This window comes from Prionailurus viverrinus, chromosome E3 (genome assembly GCF_022837055.1).
Source record: "Prionailurus viverrinus isolate Anna chromosome E3, UM_Priviv_1.0, whole genome shotgun sequence".
NCBI lineage: Eukaryota > Metazoa > Chordata > Mammalia > Carnivora > Felidae > Prionailurus > Prionailurus viverrinus.
The window spans coordinates 15,306,060-15,331,276 of record NC_062576.1 but is presented as its reverse complement, the minus strand read 5'-3'; the positions used below and the strand labels follow the sequence as shown (position 1 = coordinate 15,331,276).

The 25,217-nt window shown below is 36.9% G+C and overlaps 1 protein-coding gene across 1 annotated transcript in view; it reads left to right on the top strand.

Moving 5' to 3' along the window:
- Positions 1-25,217, top strand: part of CALN1 (calneuron 1) — a 484,125-nt gene that overhangs the window by 25,865 nt on the left and 433,043 nt on the right. The gene's annotated exons all lie outside the window — the stretch shown is intronic.

Genomic DNA, 25,217 nt, shown 5'->3' with positions numbered 1-25,217 from the left:
CTAAGAGGGAATCTTTTTCTATATCCTCACTCCCATTGGATTGTATGTATGTTTTAAACTCTTGTCAGTCAGATAGAAGAATACCCTGACATCTTTGCATTAAGTTATATTTATTAGTGATTTTAAACATACTTTTATGAATGTATTTCTCATTTTATGCACTTTGCCATTATTTTTATCTTTTTATCATTGATTTAGAGGGGTTTTTTATATGCTGACAAAATAATCCTTTGACTATCTACGTTGTAAATAATTACTCCAGGTTTTTGTTTACGTGTTAATTGGGTTATATGTGTTGTGGTTGTTGTTTTTGTACACATTTTTGATGTTGCTGTTACTGTTTTTACCTTTTTATTTAATGGAATCAACTTTATAAATCTTTGTCTTCGTGGTGTCTGGCTTTTGTTTTGTGCTTTACAAGGATTCTCTCACCTGAAGATTATAACGTTAGTCTCTATTTTTCTTGTAGTATTATGGCTTTATTGGTTACACTTACGTCTTTGACACACTTGAAATCTCTTTAACTATATGGAATGAAGAGTTTGGTTTGACTCTTTTCCAAATAACACTTTGACTGATTATTTCCATTTTAATTTGAAATGCCACTTTACACAGTGTCCAAATCCCTAAGTCTCTGCGTGTCTACTCTGTACTAAGAATTCAATTCCGTTGCTTTGTTTATCCATTTATCCAACAAATACTTATGTGCCAGGCACTTTCTAATCAACTGAGCTATATCAGTATAAAAAGGAGACAAAACTCCTCTCCTCATGGAGCTTCCCTTTCAGAGGAAGATATAAAGGCAGATAATAAACCAGAAGTATTCATTTTAATTCATCTCCTGAATTGGAATGAGGAAGTTTTAATCACTATAGATCTATAGGATATTTCAATATCAGGTAGAGTTAGTTCTTCCACATTAATTATTTGGCCTCTTTGTAAATACTGAATCTTCCAGACGAACTTTAGAATCAGTCGATCCGATTCCAGTATACATCTCCTTGGGATTTTGATTCTGATTACCTGGAATTTTGAAAAGAATTTAGGGAGATCTGACATCTTTACAATAGTTTTACTTATCTAATAATAAGGTATACTTCTCTAGGGATGCATGGGAGGCTCAGTCAGTTGAGCGTCTGACTCTTGATTTTGGCTCAGGTCATGATCCCAGGGTTGTGGGATCGAGCCCCATGTTGGGCTCTGCACTGAGTGTGGAGCCTGCTTAAGATTCTCTCTATCTCTCTCTCTCTCTCTCTCTCTCTCTCTCTCTCTCTTTCTCTCTGCCCCATTTCCCCACTCTCTCTCTCTCTAAAATAATAAAATAAAATAAAATAAAATAAAATAAAGTATACTTCTCTAGTCAAGAATTCATTTTATTCACGTGTCCTTCTATGTCTCTCAGTAGAATTTAAAATTTTTCTCCACATAGATTAATTTTTGGTTGCTATTGTGAATAGAATTTTATTTCGCTTTTACCATATTTTATGCCTTATTATTATTGTATATAAGAAAGCTATTGATTCTGGTATGTATTTTTATAACTTCCCACTTAAGTGAATCCCCATACTGTTCCTGAGAGTTTTTCATGATTTGGTCTTAGGTTATTTGTTGTATAATAGTACATTACAAATATTTTCACTGTGGATTATACTCTGTCATTACTAAGTGACTCTCCTTGTCCTGTTTGACCATTTTCATCTTGCATTCAATTTAGTTTGGTATTTAAATTGTGAGCTTTCTTTTCTTTTTTTAAAATTCTATTTATTTTTTATTTCTATAAATGTTTATTTATTTTGAGAGAGAGAGAAAGACAGAGTGTGAGTGGGGGAGGGGCAGAGAGAGAGGGAGACACAGAATCTGAAGCAGGTTCCAGGCTCTGAGCTGTCAGCACAGAGCCCAACGTGGGGCTCGAACTCACGAACTGTTAGATCATAACTCGCGCCAAAGTCGGATGCTTAACTGACTGAGCCATCCAGGTGCCCATCTTTTTTTTTTTTAATTGAAGGATAATTGACATAGAACATTATATTGGTTTCAGGTGTCCAACATAGTCATTTGACATTTGTCTACATAGTGAAAGGATCGCCATAAGTCTGGTTACCATCTGTTACCACCCAAAGTTACAAGGATTTACTCTCTTAACAACATTCAACTATGCAATACAATATTATTGACCATAGTCACCATGCTGTGCATTACACCCATGGCTTATTAATTTTACAACTGGAAGTTTGTATCTCTTGATCCCCATTTCACCTATCCCTAAATCCCGCTCCACTCTGGCAACCACTAATCTGTTCTCTGTATCTGAGTTTTGTTTTGCTGTTCACTTGTTTTGTTTTAGGTTCTAAATATAAGTGAAGTCATACATCATATATCTTTCTCTGTCTGACTTATTTCGCTTAGCAGAATACCCTCAAGGGCCATCCATGTTGTTGCAAATGGTAACATTTCATCCTTTTGTATGGCTGAGTAGTATTCCATTGCGTAATATACCGCATCTTCTTTATCCATTCATCTATCAGCGGACACTTAGGTTGCTTCCATATCTTAGCTATTGTAAATTATTTTGCAATGAACATAGGGGTGCATATATCTTTTCAAATTAGTGTATTCATTTTCTTCAGATAAATACCAGAAGTGGAATTGCTGGGCCATAGGGTAGTTCTATTTTTAATTTTTTGAGGAACCTCCACCCTGTTTTCCATAGTGGCTGCCCTAGTTTGCATTCCCACCAACAGTGCAAGAGGGTTCCCCTTTCTCCACATTCTTGCCAACACGTGTTATTTTTGTCTTTTTGGTAATAGCTATTCTGACAGGTGTGAGGTAAGATCTCCTTGTGGTTTTTATTCGCATTTCCCTGATGATTAGTGACGTTGAGCATCGTTTCATGTGTCCGTCAGTCATCCATATGTCTTTTTTAGGAAAATGGCTATTTTTCAGACAAATCGTTTGGGATTTGTTGCTGTTGTTACTAAGTTGTGTGAGTTATTTATATATTTTAGATACTAACCCCTTATCAGATATGTGATTTGAAAATATCTTCTCCTGGGGTCCCTGGGTGGCTCACTTGGCTAAGCGTCTGACTCTTGATTTTGACTCAGGTCATGATCTCACAGTTTGTGGCTTTGAGCCCTGCATCAGGCTCTGTGATGACAGCATGAAGCCTGCTTGGGATTCTCTCTCCCTCTCTCCCTGGCCCTCCCCCATGCTTTCTCTTTCTCTCTCTCAAAACAGGCAAGTAAACATTAAAAATAAAAATAATGAAAAACAATATCTTCTGTTCAATAAGTTGCTTTTTCATTTTGTTGGTGGTTTCCTTCACTATTCAGATACTTTTTAGTTAGATGTAGTGCCATTTGTTTACTTTTGCTTTTGTTACCCTTGCCTTTGGAGTCAGATCAAAACATCATTTCCAATAACCAATGTCAAAGAGTTTACCGTGCGTGTTTTCTTCTAAGAATTTTATGGCTTCAGGTCTTACGTTCAAGTCTTTAATCCATTTTGAGGTAATATTTTGTTTGGTGTAAGATAATGGTCTGCATTCTTTCTTTTGCATATAGCTAACTAGCTTTCCCAATACCATTTGTTGAAGAGACTGTCCTTTTCCCATTGTGTATTCTTGCCTCCTCGGTCATAAATTAATTGGCCGTATACGTGTGGGTTTATTTCTGGGCTCTCTATTCTGTTCCGCTGATATGTGTCTGTTTTTATGATGATACAAATACTACTGTTTTGATTACTAAAGCTTTGTAATATAGTTTGAAATCAGAGAGCATGATGCCTCCATATTTGTTCTTTCTTCTCAAGATCAATTTGGCTATTTAGCATCTTGTGTGGCTCCATACAAATTTTAGAATTGTTCTATTTCTGTGGAAAATGCCTTTGGAATTTTTATAGTAATTACATTGAATATATAGATTGCTTTGGGTAGTATAGACACTTTTAGCAATATTAAATTATTTTATTTTTTATTTATTTATTTTTTTAAAATTTTTTTTTCAACGTTTATTTATTTTTGAGACAGAGAGAGACAGAGCTTGAATGGGGGAGGGGCAGAGAGAGAGGGAGACGCAGAATCGGAAACAGGCTCCAGGCTCCCAGCCATCAGCCCAGAGCCTGACGCGGGGCTCGAACTCCTGGACTGCGAGATCGTGACCTGGCTGAAGTCGGACGCTTAACCGACTGTGCCACCCAGGCGCCCCAATATTAAATTATTTTAATCCATGAGCATAACCTATTTTTCCAGTGATTTGTGTCTTTCATCAATGCCTTATCGTTTCCGGTGTGCAGGTCTTTAACCCCCTTAGTTAAATTTATTCCAGTATTTTATTCTTTTTGATGCAGTCGTAAGTGGGATTGTTTTCTTAATTACTCTTTTGGATTATTTGTTGTTAGTGTATAGAAATGTAACAAATACTATATATTGATTTTGTACCCTGTAACTTTACTGAATCTATTAGTTCTAATAGAACTATCTATAAAACTATACATAAAATCAAGTTTTCTGCTAATAATAACCATCTTACTTCTTCCTTTCTGATTTGGATCACTTTTGTTTCTTTTTCCCGCCTAATTGCTCTGGTTAGGATTTCCAATCCTATGTTGAATAAAAATAGTGAAAGTGGGCATCCTTGTCTTGTTTCGGATCTTAAAGGAAGAGTTTTCAGCTTTTCCCTGTAGAGTATGTCAACCATGGGCTTGCCATATATGGTTTTTAATATGTTGAGTTACATTTCGTCTCTACCCACATTGTTGAGAGTTTTATCATGAATAGATGTTGAATTTTGTCAAATGTTTTTCTACATCTATTTAGATGATCATATGGTTTTTATATTTCATTTTGTTAATGCGTTGTGTCATATTTATTGATCTTTCCATCACTGGAATAAATCTCACTTGATCATGGTGAAGGATCCCTTTAATGTATTGTTGAATTCAGTTGCTAATATTTTGTTGAGGAGTTTTGCATCTATGCCCATCAGGAACATTGGCCTGTAGTGTGTGTGTGTGTGTGTGTGTGTGTGTGTGTGTGTGTGTGTTGTCCTCATCTGGTTTTGGTATCAGGGTGATGCTGCCCTTGTAAAATGTGTTTGGAAGAGTTCCCTCCTCTTTAATTTTTTGGAAGCGTTTGAGTGGGCTAGGTATTAAATCTTGAATTATTTCGTAGAAGTCACCCAGTGAAGCCATCTGATCCTAGACTTCTGCTTGTCGGAAGTTTTTTGATTACTGATTCAATGTTTTTACTGGTGATCAGTCTGCTCAGGCTTTTTACTTCTTCATGATTCATTCTTGGAAGGTGATGTGTTTCTAGAAATGTATTCATTTCTTCTAGGTTGTTCAATTTTTTGGCATATGCTTTTTCATAGTAGTCTCTTTTAATCCTTCATATTTCTGTGGTGTCGCTTGTTACTTCCTTTCATTTGTGATTTTATTTGAGTCCTCTGTCTTCTTTTCTTAGTGAATCTAGCGAGAGGTTTGTCAATTTTGTTCATCTTTTTCAAAGAACTAGCTCGTAGTTTCATTGATCTTTTATATTGTCATTTAAATCTTTTTTTTTATTTCTCTTCTGATTATTTTTTCCCTTTACTAACTTGGGGCTTTGTTTATTCTTCTTCTCCTAGCTCCTTAAGGTATAAAGTTAAATTGTTTATTTGACATTTTTCTTGTTTCTTAAGACAGGCCTGTACTTCTATAAACTTTCCTCTTAGAGCTGCTTTTACTGTACCCAATAGATTTAGGTATAAGGTATTTCCATTTTCATTTTTCTCAAGATACTTTTATTTCTCCTTTTATTTCTTCATCTCTCCATTAGTTGGTCAGTAACATATTGTCTAATCTGTACATATGTGTGCTTTTTCCAATCTTCTTGTGATTGATTTCTAGTGTCACACCATTGGAGTCAGAGAAGATGCTGGATATGATTTTTACCTTCTTCTTAAATTTACTGAGACCTGTTTTGTGGCCTAACATATGATCTATCCTAAAGAATGTTTCATGTACACTTGAGAAGAATATATACTCTGCTGCTTTTGGATAAAATGCTCTGTATATATCTATTAAGTCCATCTGGTCTCATGTGTTATTTCTGGCTGATGTTTCCTTATTGAATTTTTGTCTGGATGATCTATTCATTGGTGTGAGTGGGGTATTAAAGTTCCCCACTATTACTGTATTACTGTCAATTCTTCCCTTTAGGCCTATTCATATTTGCTTTATATAGTTAGGTGCTTCTATACTGAATCTAGAAATATTTACAAATGTTGTATCTTCTTGCTGAATTGATTTCTTTATCATTATGTAATGCCCATCTCTGTCTTTTACTAAAGTCTTTGTTTTAAAGTCCAGTTGGGAGGTGCCTGAGTGGCTCAGTCGGTTAAGGGTCCGACTTCCATTTGGTCACGATCTTGCCGTCCGTGAGTTTGAGCCCTGCGTCAGGCTCTGTGCTGACAGCTCAGAGCCTAGAGCCTGCTTCAGATTTTGTGTCTCCCTCTCTCTCTGCCTCTCTCCCACTTGTGCTCTCTCTCTCTCAAAAATAAACATTAAATTAAAAAAAAAAGTCCATTTGGTTTTCATATAAGTATAGCTACCTCGGTTTTCTTTTGGTTTCCATTTCCATGAAACATCTTTTTCCATCCCTTCACTGTTAGTTGCGTGTGTCCTTACATCTGAAGTGAGTCTCTTATAGGTAACATATAGATGGGTCTTGTTTCTTTTACCCATACAGCTACTCGATGTTTTTTGACTAGAGAGTTTAGTCCATTTACATTTAAAGTAATTATTGATAGATATGTATTTACTTCCATTTGGTCATTGCTTTCTGGTTGTTTTGTAGTTCTTCTCTGTTCTTATCTGTTTTTCTTTCCTCACTTGTGGTTTGATGACTTTCGATAGCATTGTGTTTAGATTCCTTTCTTATTATTTTTAGTATATCTACTATAGGTTTTAGCTTTCTCATATATAACAATGTGTAGGTATGTCTATTTTAAGTTGAAAGCAAGTTGGAATACATTCTAAAACTCCACATTTTACTCCCTTCCCACAATGTTTTATGTTTAAAATTTTTTTTTTAATATTTATTTATTTTTGAGATATATAGAGAGAAACAGAGCATGAGCAGGGGAGGGGCAGAGAGAGGGGAGACACAGAGTCTGAAGCAGAATCCAGGCTCTGAGCTGTCAGCACAGAGCCCGATGCAGGGACTGAACTTGTGAACCACAAGATCATGACCTGAGCTGAAGTTGGACACTTAACCAACTGAGCCACCCAGACGCCCCGTGTCTTATGTTTTTGATGTCACATTTTACAACATTTTATTTTATGTATCCCTTAGCTAATTATGGTAGCTGTAGTTATTTTCACTACTTTTGTCTTTTAATCTTTATACTAGCTTTATAAATGATTAATTCACTATCTTTACTATATATTTACCTTTACCAGTAAGATTTTTAGTTTTATGTGTTTACTTGTTCCTAATTAGTGCCCCTTCTTTTCAGCTGAAAGACTGAACATGTTTTGGAAGGCTAATTTAATGGTGATGAACTCCTTTAGCTTTTGCTTGTCTGGAAATTTCTTTATATCTCCTTCAATTATGAATAATAACCTTGCCAGGCAGAGTATTCTTGGTTGGAATTTTTTTCCTTTCAGCATTTTGAATATATCATGCCACTCACTTCTTGCCTGTAAAGCTTCTGCTGAGAAATCTGGTAATGGCCTTTGAGGGTTCCATTGTCTGTAACAAGTTATCTTTTCTTCTGCTGCTCTTAAGATTCTCTCTTTCTCTTTACTTTTTACGTTTTAATTATAATGTGTCTTGATATGGTCTCTTTGGGTTCGTCCTATCTGAAACTTCTCTGGGATTCCTGGATCTGGATATCTGTTTCCTTCCCCGGGTTAGGGAAGTTTTCAGCCATTATCTCTTCAAATAAGTTTTCCGCCCCTTTCTCTCTTCTACTTCTAGGACCCCTTTAATGCAAATGTTATTCTGCTTGATGCTGTCCTATAGTTTCTTTAAGCTATCTCCTCTTTAAATAAATTATTTTGCTTATTGTCAAATTGGCTAATGTACAGTGTGTACAGTGTGCTCTTGATCTTGGGCGTAGATTCCTGTGGTTCATCGCTTACGTACAGCACCCAGTGCTCATCCCAACAAGTGCCCTCCTCAATGACCATCACCCGCTTCCCTCTCTCCATCCCCTCCCATTAATTCTCAGTTTATTCTCTGTATTTAAGATTCTCTTACGGTTTACATCCTTCTTTCTCTGTTTGTAACTATTTTTTCCTCCTTCTCTTCCCTCATGGTCTTTTGTTAATTTTCTCAAGTTCCACATATGAGCGAAAACATATGGTATCTGTCTTTCTCTGACTGACTTATTTCACTTAGCGCAATAACTTCTGGTTCATCCACATTGCTGCAAATGCATGATTTCAGTCTTTCTCATTAGCCATTCATCAGTTGATGGACATATAAACCCCTCACTGTAATGTAAATAATTATAACCTTTGGAAAATAATTGGGCACTTTCTTGAAAAGCTGAATAGCCAGCCATACACTTTACTGATAAGCAGTTGCATTTCAAGGCATGTGCCATAGACATTGTTTTGCAAAAGTTTAATAAACAAAGTGTTAATGGTAAAAAATTACTTTGTTGTTACTCCTTTTGGGTGAGTTTCATTAACCTGTCTTCCAGATCACTGATTCTTTCTTCTGTTTCATCTAATATGTTATTGAACCCCTCTAACATATTTTTCAGTTCAGTTATTGCATTCTTCAGCTCTGTGACTTCTGTTTGGTACTTTCTTATATTTTCTTTCTTTGTTGAAGTCTTCACTCTGTTAATCCATTCTTCTTCCAAGTTTGATGAGGACCTTTATGACCACGACTTTGACCTCTTTATCTATTTCACTAAGTTTTTCATATAGGGGTTTATGTCATTCTTTCATCTGAAATATATTCCCGTTTCCTCATTTTGTTTTACTCTCTGTGTATGTACGTATGTGTTGCTTGTTTGTAGGAGATGAACCTTATCATTTAACCTTGCCCTAGCTCTTGGTTGTCTCTCAGACCTTTGTGATGTTCTAAACAGCCTAACTCATCCTTGATAGGACCCAGTTGTTGAGGATATGCCAAGACCTGTGAGTGATCCAGAGGGAAGGGTCTCAGCACCTAGTTTCAGACTAGTTGAAAGTTAGACCCTCAGACAGCAGCTTTTAAAGTATGCATAAGGTATGCATGCAGTCCTATGGGGTCACAATTGTAAACCTTGTTGTCCTCCAGACCACCTGATCCTTTTGGTGTCCTTTTGGTGACTATTGCAAAGATCAAGGCTCCAGATAAGTGTAAGAGTTCCTTTCTGGGACCTACTGGCAAGCTGTAGTGAGACCAAAGGGAGAGTACAAAGATGGAATCCCTAGCCCATGTTTCCTGAGAGCATTCCTGTAGCCTTTAGATACATGGTAGGCCTGAAGCCTGCCCCTCAAGCTGAAGCTCCAGGAAGAGTAAATAGGCCTTTTTCACAGAAAGACTTGTGGTGGGTTTCAGTCTGCTGTCTAGGCAGTGTTCTGGGGGTGGTAGCCTGCCAAGAGCTTTTTCTCCAATTGTTTCAGACTCATGGGGCCCCGAACACAATCCACTGGTGCTATGTACTCAGTACACATGCCCTGTCTGGGCTGTGTACACAGCTTTGGTAGGGCCAAGGGAGTGGTGCAGGGGCAGGGCACTGCCCCCCTGGCTTTGGTAGGGCTGTGGGAGCAGTGTGGAGGCAGGATGCACCCCCACCATCAGGAAAAACACAAAGGTGGTGCCTGCCAGTGCCCCAGTCCCTAGAGAGAGTTCTAACAGGATCTTGTCCCTTTAGCAGACACTGTCAGATTAGCAAACAAATCTCCTTCTCATATGGTCTAGGTGCTTGTCAAGGTGCTGCTTTTGTGCTGGGTCCCAGGGTGAGTGGATCTGCATGCAAACCCTTTAAGAGTGGAATCTCCATTTCCTACAGCCCTGTGGTTCTTCTGGACATAAGCCCCACTCGATTTTCAAAGCCAGACATTTTGGGGACTCATCTCTTCCATGAAGGTCTCAGGGATTGGGTACCTGATGTGGGACACAAACCCCTCACTCCTCAGGGAGAAGCTCCACATTTGTGAGATCCCTCCTGACTGTGGGCTGCCACACCAAAGGTGGGGACTGTAGGGAGGCCAGATCTCTTCTCCCACCCATCTCAATGTGGTCCTTTTAGCCTCTGTTTCAGAGAAGCTGTTCATGTCCTTTTCAGAGGAAAATTTTGCATATGTAGCTGTAGTTTTGTTGTGTCCACGGGGGGAGGCGAGTTCAGGATCTTCCCATGCTTACCACGGAAGCTGAACTGCCTCCCCTGGGCTTCATTCTATTATTTGAATTGGCCTACATTTCCCATATTTTTACTTAAAACTTTTTTGCTACTATTTCAAAAGAAATAACCCTTGTCATATGAGTGCCAATTATCCTGTTCCAATCCTACCTGGTTCTGCAGTTCAGCTCTGGCACTGACCACGTGCAGTTAGTGCCAACTCGGCAAGTTAAAGGCCTAATCCTCCATAAGAGTGCCCCTGCTTTGGACACCAGCCTCAAGCTTATGGGGTTTTCAGGTCACACACACTTCTGACCAACTAACTATAAATTTGGTACCCAATATTCTCTTAGATTCAATAATTAACTAGAATGATTCAGAGAAGTCAGGAAAGTGCTCTACTTGTGATTCTAAATGATACAAATCAGGAACAGCCAGATGACGAGCCATGCCGGGTGAAGTCTGGGAGGGTCCTGATGGCAGAGCTTCTGTGCCACCTCCCTGAGAAATCAGGGCACATCGCCGTCCTAGGGCACATCAGTGTGTCTACCAACCAGGAGCTCCACCAGGCCTCACTGCCCAGAGTTTTTACTGGCCTTTCTTGCCATAGGTACATTTGATTAACCACCGGTGACATGACTGAACCCAATCTCCAGCTTTCTTCTCTGCTTGGAGGTCAAAGTTTCAACCCTCTAATCACAAAGTTGGTCTTTCTGGTGACCAGCCCCATCCTGAAGCTCTCTCAGGGCCTACCATCAGTCTCCTCATTAGCATAGCCTTGGGTGTGTTCCAGGGGCTCATGAATAGCTGACGTGTCTATCACTTGGGAGATCCCAAGAGTTTTAGAAGATCTGTGCTGAAAACCAGGGGCAAAGACCAGACGAATTCCTTATTATACAACACATACCTAAAAATTTAACGGTGCAAAAAAGGTTTATATAGAAAACAAAAGTTACTCAGAATCCCCCAACCCAGAAATAGTCACTGCTGATATTGAGTGAATGTTCTTCTAGAGTTTCTGTGCACATATCAGCACGTAAATAAAATTGCTTTTATGCAAATGGAACTACATTTAACATATGCTGTTTTACAATTTGCTATTTTCAGTTATTTCGGGCCTATCTCCATATCATTACATCTAAACCAACCTTGACCTCATTATTTTAAATTGTTGCACTCAATACACCATTGCTTACTTTCTAAAACAAACACACACCCAACCAAAAAACCCTTTGGTGGGAATTAGCGTCACTCCTAGGTCCTTTTTCCTTCTTTTGGAAATTACCGCCATGTTTCCACGAAAATCTTTGTGTGCTTGTTCAAATACACATGTAAGATAAGTTCTTATCAAAGAAACCTCTGGGTGAAAAGGCACACATGCTTTAATTTTTACCGTGTATTACAAAGAGCCCTTTAAAAACATTTAACTCATGTACATTCCCACCAATGAATGCCTGCTACGAATTCTTTTACTTTCAACTTTTTGTGTCTATTAAACATAAACCTAGCCTGGCACTTCTTTTAAAAGGTGAGTTTTACATGCATTTATCTTTAGAAAAATAATGCGTCATGCAACTTAAAAATCTTTTTTCTCTTCGGTGATTTAGAATGTGTATTCTGTGGGTATTTAGTTCCACTAATTTACTTTACCTTCTTAAAAATATTTTTCAGTTAAGGCACTTGAACAGTTTCCATTTGAATCTTTCCTCTGGAAGATAAGGAAACATTACTTTCTCTCAGCTTCTCCATGTCTTTCTCCTCTCCTCCTTGTCTCTCCATTCTTCCTGAGTCTGATATGCAGTAACCTGGTCAGCTTTTGGCAAACTACCCTTCGTGTAAGTGTGATGTCATTCGTTCCAGTGTCTGACATCATGGTAAACTTAAAAAAAAACATCTACGTGTCCAATTTAACCTCTGGGTGTGGGTGAAATCATTTTAATTCAACATCCATTCTACATATTAGTGGATTTTATGGGGAGTGATATTCAAAAGACTTAGCATCCAGCCCTACTTACCAGGGTTCTAGAAGCTTCCTGCTGAGCCTTGATTGTTCAGTCCAGGAAATCGAGGGATTCTGGGGGGTGGTGTGAGGGGCAGTGAGGGTATTTGGAAAGATGTAATTCTGATTTATACATGAATAACCTATGGAGACTTTTTAAAGTTACAAAAAGTGAGCTTTTTAAAAAAACACAAAAGATAAAAATAATGCATTTTTAATAGCAAATGCCAACAAGCCAGAACTAAATTGGCTGAGGAATGTGACAGTATTTACTCCTCTATCTAATGCCGTCTCATTCTCATCTCTCAGAGATGCCAGTTTGGCTTTTTATTAAACCCATTTTTTTCTATGCTTATAGAAACATGTGATGTTTTTCCTCTTTCTCAATTTTTTATTAAAAAAATTTCAAACCTAGAAAAAAATGCAAAAATAGCACACAAAACCCACCCATATACCCTCTTCCCCCACCCACCCTGCCCCTGAACCATTTGAAAATTAGGGGAGAATAAATTGAAGACATTATGACAGACTTCGCGCCTAAATATTTAGCACATATTTCCTAAGAACAATTACATTCTTCTACATGACCACAGTACAACGATCATACCCAGGAAACTTAACATTGATATACTAAAGTACATACAGACTTCCCCCCCCTCCAAGATTTCCTTGAGTATGGCCATAATTGCCGTAATGTCCTCTATTGTTGTCTGTTTGTGTTAAACCCAAGCCTTGCATAAACGGGTAGATTGATTTCTTGCTTCTATCAGTCCTTCCTTAATTGGTTTTAACATGGCGACATCTAAATTTCCATTATTCCTTCTACGCTTATCAGGTGGCATTCCTCTTGGAAGACAATACATACAGTGTGGCACCATTTATATGGAGAAATAGCAAACATCTGTACTGTATCTCTGGGAAAGACACACAGGTACTAAGAGTGCTTGCTGGCTACAGGAGAAGCAGGAGATCCAGAAGAGGCGGGAGAGATGTTTTACTGCATACTGTGCTTTTACTTTGGAATTTTGAACCGTGTGCGGGGAATTAGAGATGGATTGGGAATGGGGTCGAGGAAGCCAAAAATGATTCCAAAGCGATCTGGCTTTCAAAAGAGAGGGTTATGCCAATTATTGAACTAAAGCTACAAATAGAAGTCATCAGACTTCCCAGGGTTGCTGGGACATAGGGAGGAATGCAGTCCTAAGCTCAGCAGAGGGACCGGCCAGAGGCAGGAAGAGACACTGGGCCTTTCAGTGGGGGAAGAAGGAAGAGAGGATACAAGGCGCGTGCCCGAAGGTGGCAGGTTTGTCGAGTGGGTAGCAGTTAACTATCATTTTTACATTTATTGACTTTGCTACTGATGACAGATTGAGAGAAATCAATAAAGTGCGCTTCTCTTTGGTTCAAATGTTTTAAAAGACTGAGGTCACGCAGACGAGGATCAGAATGTCAACGTCATAATACTGTGCCCAGAATTAGATCATTCACCACCTGGCCAGTTACAGGAGGTGATGGACACACGCGAGCTCAAGGCTGAACAGTGCGAGACAGGAGGGCAGGCTGAGCTGCCAGCCCTTTTCATTCCTCCAAATTTACCAACCAGAGAAGTGGGTGACGAAGCAGAGGGTTAATTACACTCAAATTGATATGACTCCACGTGGGAACATGAAATCCAAGAAAAGGAGTTTTCCGACCACTACCTCTCCCCTCGGTATTCCTATGAACATGTTTATTTCTCTACACTTCTGCCGATACTGGGTGTCACGATTATGTTTAATTTTTACCTACTGGTTGAGCTAAAAATGTTATCTCATTATGGAAATATTTTTTTAATGTTTATTTTTATTTTGAGAGCGAGGGAGAGAACAGGCGAGGGGCAGAGAGAGGGAGAGAAAGAATCCCAGCAGGCTCCATGCTGTCAGTGCAGAGCCCCATTTGGGACTTGAACTCAGGAACCATGAGATCATGACCTGAGCCCAAATCAAGAGCTGGATGCTCAACTGACTGAGTCACCGAGGCACCCCCATCATTATGGAAATATTTTTTAATGACAGTCCTGTGGGCCTCACTTTTGTAAATTTGGATTCAGTTGGTTTGGCATGAGTCTCCTTGGTGCATTTCAAAAGATGCAAATCTTGGGGCACTTGGTTGGCTCAGTGGATGAAGTGTGCAACTCTTGATCTCAGGGCTGTGAGTCCAAGGTCCACACTGGCAATAGAGATTACTTTATTATTTTTTATTATTTTTTAATAAATCTTTATTTTTGAGAGGGAGAGAGAAAGAGACAGATCGTGAGTGGGGGAAGGGCAGAGAGAGAGAGAGAGAGAGAGAGAGAGAGAGAGAGAAAGAATCTGAAGCAGGCTTCAGGCTCTGAGCTGTCAGTACAGAGCCCATCACAGAGCTCGAACCCACGAACGGTGAGATCATGACCTGAGCCAAAGTCGGATGCTTAACCGACTGAGCCACCCAGGCTCCCCAACTTTAAAAAATCTTAAAAAATAAAATTCTTAAATCTCATTCCTGTATTTCCCTGATGATTAGCGATGTTGAGCATCTTTTCATGTGTCTGTTTGCCATCAGATAATATATTTTTGATTCTCTTCTTTTGATTTATGTTCTATTTTTAGATCTTTGATTATTTACTATATCAGTCAGATTGGGCAATTCTATCAATTTTGCTTTCTGTATTTTGAGCATATGTTATTAGGTTTACCCAGTTTTGGAAATGTTTTATCTTCCTGGGAAATTGACACTTTCGTCATTATGAAATGTCATTCTTCATCTTTAGTAAAACCTCTTTACCTTAAAATTCATTTTGTTTGGTATTAGTATACCTATACCAGTTGTTTTTTTCAGTGATTTTTTGCATATGCCATCCTTTCATGTTAAAAACTCCTATGTCCTCATAGTTATTGTGTATTTATTGTAAACAGAATCTCCTTGGACATTTTTATGTTAGTGTTTAACAATCTTTGTCTTGATGTTAGAATACATTTTGCCTGGTGATATGGATGGTGACTACTGATTATTTTGGATTTTAATCTATAATCTTACTATTTGCTTTCTAGTCATCTCATCTGTTCTACGTTCTCCTTTAACTCCTTCCTTCCTTTTGATGGAATGCATTGTGTTCTTATTCTTCCATTTCCCACTTATGAATTATATGCTCTCATTATTTTGTTAGTGATTGACCTAGAGCTTACAATATGTGCCCTTGACCCCCTGGTACATATCCTAAATTAGTACATTTATCGCTGTTACAATGCAAAGAGCCAAGAACACTCTTTGACTCCATTTACCCAACTTGCACCTTTTGTGCAATTGTCACGTATTTTATTTCTTCATGAATTTAGCAACCGACGGATCATTATTAAGATTATTATTATTAGATTCAAACATAATAATTGTTATTTAGATTTACCACATATTGACCATTTCCAGTGTTCTTTATCTTTCTGTCTCCATTCTTCCATCAGGAATCATATTTCCATCTGTGTGAACAGCTCACTCTAATACTTCTTTTAGGATGGGGGTTGATGACAAATTCTCTACCTGTGTGTCTTAAAAGGTACAAATTTCATCTTAAAAAAGTTTTTTTTCAATCGCATTTGTTGGGCTTTACTTTTTTGTTTTTTCTTTTAAAAGCAATGTCATTGAGAACAATTTAATACAATAAAACACACTCACCTTAAGTGTATAGTTGGACAAGTCTTGACCAATGTTCACAAATTTGTAACCATCATCATAATCAAGAGATAATAAGCATTTTCATCAATCCAAAACATTCCTTTTGGCCCCTTTGCAGTCAGTCTGTTTCCTAGGCATCCGTTAATTTATTTCTGTCACCATAGATTTATTTTACCCGCTAGACTTTCATAAGAATGAAGTAATATTGTACATACTCTTTTGTGTATGGCTTCTTTCATCTAGAATGATGTTTCTGAGATTCAATTAATGCTGTTGTGGGGATCTAGTTTATTCCTGTAATTGCTGAGTATACTTCAGAATTTGTTCATCCAGTCACCTATTGAGAAACATTTGGATTGTTTCTGGTTTTTAACTGTTGTGAAGAAAGATGCTATGAACATTCATGTGAAAGTCATATTGTGGACTTTATTTCTCTAAGAAAAATACCTAGAACTGATGTTGCTAAATCATAAGGTAGTTGTGTGTTTCATTTATAAAAAAACTGCTAAACAGTTTTTCAAAATTGTTGAACTGTTTACATGCCCAACAGCATTATAGGAGAGTTCTAGTTGCTGTACATTGTTGTCAACACTTAGTATTGTCAGGTGTTTCAATTTTAGCCATTCTACTGGTTGTATGGGTAGCATTTCATTGTTGTTTTAATTTGAATTTCCTGATAACTTCTTTTTTAAAATTTTTTAAAATGGTTATTTATTTTTGGGAGACAGAGAGACAGAGTGTGAGCACGGGAGGGGCAGAGAAAGAGGGAGACACAGAATCTGGAGCAGGCTCCAGGCTCCGAGCTGTCAGCACAGAGCCTGACGCGGGGCTCAAACCCACAAAGTGTGGGATCGTGACCTGGGCCGAAGTCAGATGCTCAACCCACTGAGCCACCCACACACCCTGTTCCCTGATAACTTCTGATGTTGAGTACTTTTTCATGTGCTATTGGCCATTTGTATATCTTGTTATTCTAATCATTTGCCCATTAAAAAAATTAAGTTGTATATTTTCATTTTATTGAGTTGCAAGATTTCTTGACATATTCTTGATATAAGTTCTTTTCCAGATATGTATGGCATTATATATGTTTTATATATAAATAGTATATATATGTGTGTATTTTATAAGTAGTATATATATACATGTGTGTTATTATATATACGTAATTATATACATATATACCTATATACCTATATATGTACCTATGTATAGGTATATATGTATATAATTTTCTCTGCGACTTGTCTTTTCAGTTTTTTCAAAGGTGTCTTCTGAAGAGTAAAAGATTTTAATTTTGATGAAGGAAATTATTAATATTTTTCTTTTATTATTTGTGCTCTTTGCATCTTATTTGAGAAATTTCTACTTACTCAAGGTTGCAAAGATTTTTTTCCTATGTTTTCTTATAAAAGTTTTGTGGCTTTAGCTTTTACATTGATTTATTTTTTTACGTTTATGTATTTATTTGGAGAGAGAGAGTGAGTGAGGGAGGGCCAGAGAGAGAGTAAGAGAGAGAGAATCCCAAGCAGTCTCTGCACTGTCAGTGCAAAGCTCCATGTGGGGCTTGAACTCCCAAACTATGAGATCAGGACCCGAGCTGAAGTTGGATGCTTAACCAATCGAGCCACCCGGGCACTCCACATTTATTTTTTTTAAATAAAGTTTACTTATTTTGAGAGATAGAGAGTGCACACGTGAAAGTGGGGCTGGGAGCAGAGAAAGAGGAAGAGAGAGAATCCCAAGTGGGCGCTGCACCGTTAGCTCTAGCCTGACTTGGAGTTTGATCCTGTAAATGGTGAGATAATGACCTGAACCCAAATCAAGAGTAAGACACAACTGACGGAGCCACCTAGGCGCCCCTAGCTTTTACGTTTAGGTCTGTGATCTATTTTGAGTGAATTTTTGTTTATGGAATAAAGTAAGTATCAAAGATCATTCATTTGCACATGAAAAACCAATTGTCCGGCATGATCTGATGAAACGACTGTCCTTTCTGCTATTGAATTAACTTGGCACTTTGGTCAAAAATCAAGTGATCACATATGTATAGATCTACTCCTGATCTATTATGTTCCTTGGATCTGTAGGTCTATTCTTTTGCCAAAACCACACTCTCTTGATTAACTTGATACTAAATCTTGAAATCAGGTAGTCCTTTCCCACTTTCTTCTTTTTAGAAATTGTTTTGGCTATCATCTGTCCTTTGCATTTTTATACAAATTTTAGAACCAGCTTGTCAAATTCTGCAGAAAATTATGTCTAGCACTTTTATTTGGATTATGTTAAACTCATAGATCAATTTCAGGAGCATTAACATCTTAAATACATCAGAACTCCAATTCAAGTACATGTTATAGAGTTCCATTTATTTTTAATCTTGAATTCCTCTCAGCAGTGTTTTGTCGTTTTCAGTATATAGATCTTCCATTTATTTTGTTAAACTTATACCTGACATTTTCATGTTCTTGACGCTATTGTGAATGGTACTATTTTTCAAATTTCATTTTCCAGTTGCTTCTTTGTGATTTTTGGTTTTGACTTTCTAAAGTCACTTATTAGTTCTAACAGCTTTTCTTACAGATTCCTTAAGATTTTTTACATATGTGATCATGCTGACTTTGAATAAAATGTTTTGCCCTTATCGATCCGTGTGCATTTTATTTCTTTTAATTAACTTATTTCACTGGCTAGGCCTCCAACAAATGTTCAAAGATGCCTTGTTCCTGGTTTTACAGGGACAGCATTCAATCTTTGACCATTGGGAGGATACAGTTTTTTTTAGAGATGCCCTGTATCAGGTTGAGGAAGTTTCCTTCTATTCCCACTTTTATGAAAGTTTTCATCATGAATGGGTATTGGATTTTGTCAAGTACTTTCTATGCATGCGTTAGGATGATCATGTTTTTTTTCTCCTCTGAATATGATAAATTATACTAATTAATTTTTAAAAATTTAAACCAACTTTGCATGCCTGAGAAAAACTCCATTTTGTCAAGATGTATTATTCTTTTTCTACATTAATATACTGTTAAGTCCTTGACATTTACAATCATTTTATTTTCTTGTAAGATCTTTATCTGATTTTGTCAATAGGGGAACACTGACCTCATAAAATGACTTGAGATACATTTTATTTTTATGAGAGGTTTATTTTATGAGAGGTTTTTATAAGACTGATATTTGTTCTTCATTAAATATTTGTTAGGGTTCATCAGAGTAGTCTTCTGGGCATAAAGGAATTTGGTTTTGTTTTTGGAATTAGGTTGTTAATTATGAATTAAATTTCTTTAAAAGATACAGGATTGTTTGGATTTTCTATCTCTTCTTGGCTCTGTTTTATTAATTTGTGTTTTTCAAAGAATTCTTCTATTTTAGTTGTCAACGTTTTAGGAATAAAGTTGTTTATAATATTCTTTTGTTATTTTCAGTGTCTTTCGGATCTTTAGTACAGCCCCTTTCATCTTGTCTAATCTGCTAATTTATGCTTTCTCCATACTTTTAAATTGGCTTAGAAATTTATCAATTTTATTGACATTTTCACTGATTTTTCTCTATTGTTTGTCCATTTTTCATTTCATTGATTTCTGTTCTTTGTTATTTCCTTTGTCCTATTTTATTTGGATTTATTTCGATGTTCTTTTTCCAGCTTAAGGTGGAACCTTAGAAATAGTTTGAAACCTTTCATCTTTTTCTAAAATAAGCCCTTTAAGCTAAAATTTTCCCTCTAAGCACTGTTCTCGCTGTATCCCGCAAATTTTAACATATTGTGTTTTCATTACATTGGGTTCGCAATATTTTTAAACCTCCTTTGTGATTTATTCTTTGACTCCTGCATTATGCAATACTGTATTTTACTCATAAACTTGGAGGTGTTTCCAGGTGTGTTATTGTTATTGATTTCCAATTTATTTCCATTGCAGTCAGAGAGTGTTTTCTGTATGATCTCAATACTTTTAAATTTATTGAGAATTGTTCTTTGGCTCAACATACAGTCTGTCTTTTATGAACAGTCTATGTGTGCTTGAGAAGACTGTATCCTTAGTGGTCAATGCAGTGCTCTATAAATTTAATTTGGTTGAGTTATTTGCTAGTGTTTGACAAGTCTTCTATATCTTTACATGTTTGATTCATTACTGAGGGAGGTGTGTTAAAATTTCCCATTTGTTGTTTTCTTTATATGGTGTACATCGTGTATTTTAAAACTTTGTTCTAGTTACACGTGGATTGTTGTCTTTTCTTAACGAATTGATCCTTTATGATTATGAATTAACCCTATTTATTTTGGGCCATACTTCTTGTCTGATATTAATATAGCTGTTCCAGTTTTCTCATGATTAATATTTTCCTGATATTTTTCCATCCTTAAACTTTTAACCCATTTGTGTATGTATTTGTATATTTAAAAAGCATTTTTTTGTAAATAGTGTATGATTGGGTCTTATTGTATTTTATCTAGCCTGATGGTCTCTGCCTTTTAATTGTAGCATTAGACTCTTTCCATGTAATTCACAATAGGTTTAGGTTTAAATCTGACATCTTGCTGTTTCTTTTCTGTTTTGTTCCTTGTTCACTTTGTCCTCTTTTCATGCCTTCTTTGCTATTAATTTTTTTTCAAATATGCCCTTTTATCTCTTGCATTTGAGATTATTTGCCCCATCTCTTTTTGTTCTAGGATTTACAGTATGCACCTTTAACATACAGCAGTATAATACCAAATCATATTACATTATTTGATGAATAATTTAAGTACTTTATAACAATACACTTTTATTTCCTCCCTCCCATATTCTTGTGCTTTTTTTGTCGTGTACGTTTTACTTTATACATATAAGTTCCATAATACATTCGTATTAATTTTTCTTTGAACAAGCAGCTATCTTTTAAAGAAACTTAAAAATGAGAAAAAAAATTGCTTGCATTTACTCACATATTTATCCATTTCTAGCTTTATTCATTCCTAAGTTTTGATCTGTTACCATTTTACTTTAGCCTGGAAAGTATAAATTCTCTTACTTTTTGTTTATCTAAAAACCTTAATTTCGGGGCACCTGCGTGGCTCTGTCGGTCTTCGGCTCAGGTCATGATCTCACGCTTTGTGAGTTCCGGGCCCACATCAGGCTCTCTGCTGTCAGCATAGAGTCCGCTTGGGATCCTCTGTCCCCCTCTCTCTCTGCCCCTCCCCCCTCTCAAAAATAAATAAAAGAATTAAAAGAAAAGAATATTTTAAAAAGTTTCAATTTCACTTTCACATTAGAAGAATATTTTTGTTGTCTTTTATAGTCAGGGTGCTGTTCCATTGTCCTCTGGCTTGCATTATTTCTGAAAAGGAGTTAGTTGATTCTTATCTCTGTTCTCTTGACACAATGTATCTTTTTCCTCTGGATGCTTTAAGATTTTCTCTGATAGTGGATTTCAGCAAGTTGGTTATAATGTACCATGGTGTGGTTTTCCATTTTATCCTGCTTGAGGTGCATAAGCCACTTGGATCTGTGTATGTATAGCTTTTATCAAATTTGGAAAATCTCAGCCATTATTTATTCAAATCACTTTGCCTTATTTACTCTCCATACACACACACCTGATGTATTAAAATCGAACATATGTTAGATTGCTTTATATTGTCCTACAAGTCAGTCATTTTTCTTCTTGTGCTTTGGTTTCTATTACTGTGTTTTCAAGTTCATTTTCTTTTTTTCTATGGTATCTAATCTTATATTAAGTCTCTCAGTAACATTTTATTATTAAATATTATATTTTTCAGCTCTAGAATTTCATTAGCTTCTTAAAAATAGTTTCTATTCTTTTCTTCATTGTGTTTATATTTTTCTTTAAATCCTTGAGCACATTTATGACAGCTATAGGAAAGCCCTTGTCTGCTAATTCCATCATTCCCAGTATTTTTGCTTCTGTTTCTATGGACACTGTGAATGTTACATTGTAGAATCTCTGAACTTTGCAGTTGTTCTTAGGAGTTTTGAAATTTGTTTGTTAGGCGGTTAAGTTACTTGAAAATTAGCTTGACCCTTTTGATGGTTTTTAAAGCTTTGTGAGGGCAATAAAATACCCTAATACTAGTTTATTCCAACTACTAAGGGGCAATCTACCTGGAGTCTCTACTGTAATCCCGGGTGTTTTCCCCGCTCGGGTCCATCAGAACTTGAATGCCTCCCAGTTCTGTATTACCTCTAGAAATTGTTCAGCTTGTGGGTCTCCACCTTTGCCTGACCACATGGAATTTTTCCTATACGTGCAGATCTTACTTATTAACCAGGAACTCAAAATAATCCCTAGAAAGATTTTCTCAGCTCTTTTATGTGCATAGCCCTCTCTCTTCAGTTCTCTGCTTGACAAATTCCAGCTGCCTAAGCCTCCATGAACTCTGATCTCTGTCTACTCAAGTCAACGAGACCACTGTGCTCCATTTTGGTTTCTTTTTCCTTTACAATGGTACAGAAAAATGCCTCCAGGCAGAAAGCTGGACAATTGTAGGGCTCATCTCATTTGTTTCTCTTCTCAAATGGATCAGAGTCCTGTACTGGCTGTCGTCCAATTATTGAAAACAGTGAATTCATATATTTTGTCTAGCGTTCTAATGAACAGTTGGGGGCAAGACGGGTACTAGCTCAGAAGCAAAACTTCCTCAGGTTTCTTTTTAATGAGTATTTTCACCGCATTCAGAATTTTAGGTGTACAGTTCTATTCTTTTAGCATGCCGAAGATTATATCAACGGTTGTAAGGTACACTTTTTATCATTTCTGTTGAGATGTCATTGGCTGTTCTTTTGAAAGTTGTGCACGTGTGTGTAAAGGAAAAAGGGACTAGCTTTTCTTTCTTTTTTTTAAAAGAATGTTATAATTGAAGTATAGTTGACATACAATGTCATATTAGTTTCAGGTGTATAACATAGTGATTCCACAATTTTATATATTACACGATGCTCACCATAAATGTAGTTACAATCTCACCATGCAGTATTATTACAATATTATTGTCTATATTCCCTTTGCTGTACTTTTTATCCTGTGACTTAATTTGAGTGCAGCTGACACACAATAGTACATTAATTTCAGGTGTATAATATAGTGCTTCAACGAGTTTATACACAATGCTATGCCCATAAGTGTAGCTACCATCTGTCCCCGTATAACACTATTACAGTATCATTGACTATGTTATATATTATATATTATATGTTATATTATGTTATGTCTTATATTCCCATGACTTATTCATTCCATAACCAGAAGCTGTATATCCCACTCCTCTTCATCCGTCTTTCCCATCCCCGTTTCCCTCTCCTCTCTAGCAACCATCAGTTTGTTCTCTGTACTTACAGGTCTGATTCTGCTTTTTGTTTATTTATCGTTATTTTTAGATTCCACATATGAGTGAAGTCATATGGTGTTTGTCTTTCCCAGTCCAACTTATTTCTTAGGTGAAGCTACTGTGGAAAACATATGGAGATGCTTCAAAACATTAAAAATAGAAATGCCATATGATCCAATGATTCCACTGCTGGATATTTATCCAAAGAAAATGAAACATTACTTCAAAAAGATATCTGCATCCCTATGTTTATTGTGGAACTATTTACAGTAGCTGAGATATGGAAGCAACCTAAGGGTCCATCATTAGATGAATGTATAAGGAAGATGTCACACACACACACACACACACACACACACACACACTGGAATATTATGCAGTCATAAGGATGAGGCTCTGTCATTTGTGACAACATGGATGGACCTGAAGGGTATTATGCTAAGTGAAGTAGTCAGACTGAGGGAGACTGGCTTCTGTTAATATTTTGTCTTTGGTTTTTGAAAGTCTCATGATGACTATCTCTGCGTGGCTTTCTTTGAACATATCCTGCTTAGAGTTTCGAAGATTTCCTGGATCTGTGGCTCAATATCTTTCTCAGTTTTGCAAAATTCTCAGCCAATACTGCATCTACCCCATTCTTTCTCTCCAAACCTCAATGATATGTTTTTCTATTCACCGTATTCTATGTGTCTCTTAAGCTCTTTTTTCTATTTTTGATTCTTTCTTCTCTTTGGTAGTATATTTTCTACCAAACTAATGAACAGTTCAGCAATCTCTTTCATTTTGTTGAATCTGCTTTAAGCACATCTAGTGAGCTATTATATTTGTTATTTAATGATTATTATTATTATTTAATTCTGTTTTTAAAATACATTCTAGTTCTTCCCTGGTGAATTCTTTGTCTTACCATTTATTTTCTTGAAAATTTATCTCAATTTGGTTGTTTATTATTTCCACATCTCCAATATCTGGATCTCCTATGGTTTTCTTGTCTGTTTTTTCACCAGTTTTCCTTAATTTGCCTGTCACCTGCTATGCTTGGCAATTTTGGATTAAATGCCAGCTATTATAGATGATATATTATAGCGTCTCTACGTGTTGTTCTGTCCCCTCAGAGAGATTGAAATTCTCATCTGGCAGACAGAACACATGCAGATCACCTTTTGCTGACCAATAATTGAGATAGTCTGAAGATGGACTTGACTCTCCCCTTTTGCTCTGCCCCTTTTGCTCTGCCCCTTTTGCTCTGCCCCTTGTCTTTGTGGATAGTCTTTCAAGAGCTTCACCTGAAACGCTGGGGGCTCATCAGTCCCCTTCCTCCTTGGTAGGCTGTGACCTCCAAGTTTTGTTCTGCAGGCCCCTGAGACTCCTGCATAGTCTTCTTCACGGTGTACCCTCTTAGTCACTGGGGGTTCTCTTCTTTACCTCTCACCCCACACAGCTTCAAAGGAGGCACCTTTCTTTAGGGGGAAAGCAGAGCAGACCGATGCTTTCACTTTTCTGAGGGTTTCTTTCCCATGCATTTTTGTCCCTCCTGTCCTAGCTGTCTCAGAAGTGCTGAAACCTGATCGTTTTCTCTCTATGCCTCTGATATGCCCCAAAACCTAAAAATCCCTTGAGGTAGTCCTTTCCTTTTAGCCTTACAAGTTTTTGAGTATTTTTTTAAAGAAGAAGTAAAAAACCATTTCTTCCCTCACCTGTTTCATTAGGAAAATATTTTTCTTTTACTTTCATACATGATAACAACCTCACTGGATGAATTAACTCTGGGTGATAACATTTTACCTTCTAAGTTTGTGGGTTCCTTTTTTATTCTGTGATCTAGTGTTACTCCTGAAGCCAATCTTGATTTTTTTCCCTTTGCTGATAGCTTCTT